Here is a 2,110-nt window from a genome sequence, read left to right on the forward strand (position 1 = left end):
GTTGCATTACTACCTATGACAACAACTAAACTATCCAACTAGTCTAGCAAAGAACACAACAAATCTATCCACTTATTTTTATTTAAAATATTAATATCAATAGATAATAGTTGTCTTATTACAATATTGAATATGTTCAAACGGTCTATTATTGAGTCTTCATCCTTCATTCTCAAGGCATACAATGTCTTTTGTGAGAACAATTTGTTCAATAAGAACACAAACTAATACAAAGCCCCTAACTTATTCCACAATTCCTTCATTGTAGCTTCTCCTGGAAAAATTAGTGATACTTAATTTGGGATACATAACTACATTGTGCTCTTCACCCTCTGATCCAACTTAGTCCAGTGTTTCATCGACATCCCCATCGATGTAGTATCCAAATACCCATTGATCTCTATCGAAGTATCTTCCATATTGAGCTTCCTATTAGATTAATTTTGAGGTATAAAATGTACTTCCTAAGGAATATAATAAAATAATAGTAAATATTATAAAATAAGGGTTATGTGTTTTTAAAGGAAGACAAATAATTTATTTTTGTGGTATTTTTGTCTTATTTTCTTATACATTTACTTAAATTTCAAGTGTTGGAACTATTTGGATGTATAATTAAATTATGCATCCAATGGGTACCCATTGTATATACTTTTGAGTAGATCCATATAGATTTTTTTTTTTTGTAAGCTAATACTTTGTATTATAAAAAAATCATAATTACATTGTTGTAGCAACTATAACACATGAATTCCAGATAGCAACAAAATTATTTCCTAACATAATCCATGGCCCCAAAACTCAAAATTACGACTAAATCCAAATAAAAATAGAGAATACTAAAAGCTATATTCTTTGGCTATCCAAAAAAATAAACTAGATATACATAACAAAAAACCTAAAAGAACTGACAGACAAAACGAGTCATCCAGACTCTGAATATGAGATAGTAGCTAGAGCTCTAACACTTGATCCTGGAGGTTCATCATTATCAGATTCACTATGGAAGTGTCCATCCACATGGGCAAGCCTTGCATCCAATTTATCCATGGTGAACCGTTTGTTCTTCGACATTCTCTTAATTTCTTCTAAGGTAGCGAAGACATTATGCCCCAACAGAGTTTTCATATGCATTTGTAAATCCACTTAGTTCACATACTGCTTTCTTCCCCTAGTCTGTATAGGGTCTGAAATCTAGGTAGACACTTCATCCATGATTTCGGAATCAAAGTAGGATTTCCTCTCCAACTCAGTCTCAATGTCCAACTTACGTATTTCTCTTCTTGCTTCTGGTGGCACTGCATATATGTGGTAGAAAATTATTGAGTGAAGAGCCTCACCCTATGATATCCCTGCGGACTACTACGTCCCCCCTGGCGACAATGCATAAGCTGCATGGGAAGCATGGTAGCAATAGATGGGGTGCACCTGTGGAAGCTACTAAATCTTCCTCTACCTATAAAGAAACAAAAAATAACACGAAAAGTAGTCTCCCCTACACTTAAAACACCATCCCACAACATCATCACCAACAATCATAACAAAAACCATGAAACAAGAAGAACTCCCAAGTAATTTCCCCTGAGACATGGAGAACCCTGCCACATAAACCTTATGCCCCAACACCTTTAACTATAAACAAAGCCACATGGTTCCCAACGACCACAAGGTTCAAACAACTCTTGAAACCGAAAGGAAAACAAAACAAGAAAACACATATGCCCAAGACCCAAAGGCATCTGGAATGAGTGAAACCATGCCCCCTTACGGACCACCAACATGTTAATACATGTGGCATGGTTTTCCTTTAACAACAAAAATGAGTCAACTTGCATTTGTGGATAGTAGCCGGTGATGGTTGTCCACAACTCTGTTCTGATAGGATTTCCTGTTGTTTTAAAAATATATGTAACAATATTTAAAATAATTAAAGATTACGCTAAATCTATTTAACCAAGACCCTGATCTATCTAGTATAAAGACTAGTCAATTTTCTTAATAAGCAACATAAAATTAAATGATTCTAGGTTAAAAAGTTATATTCTTCACACTGTTTGAAAGATCCAAGTTAAGATGAATCTAATATATATGATGGCAAGTATGATTAATA

The sequence above is a fragment of the Pinus tabuliformis genome, chromosome 6 (assembly GCF_031772625.1).
Source record: "Pinus tabuliformis cultivar Carrire ecotype Pingquan chromosome 6, CPIR1, whole genome shotgun sequence".
Lineage (NCBI taxonomy): Eukaryota > Viridiplantae > Streptophyta > Pinopsida > Pinales > Pinaceae > Pinus > Pinus tabuliformis.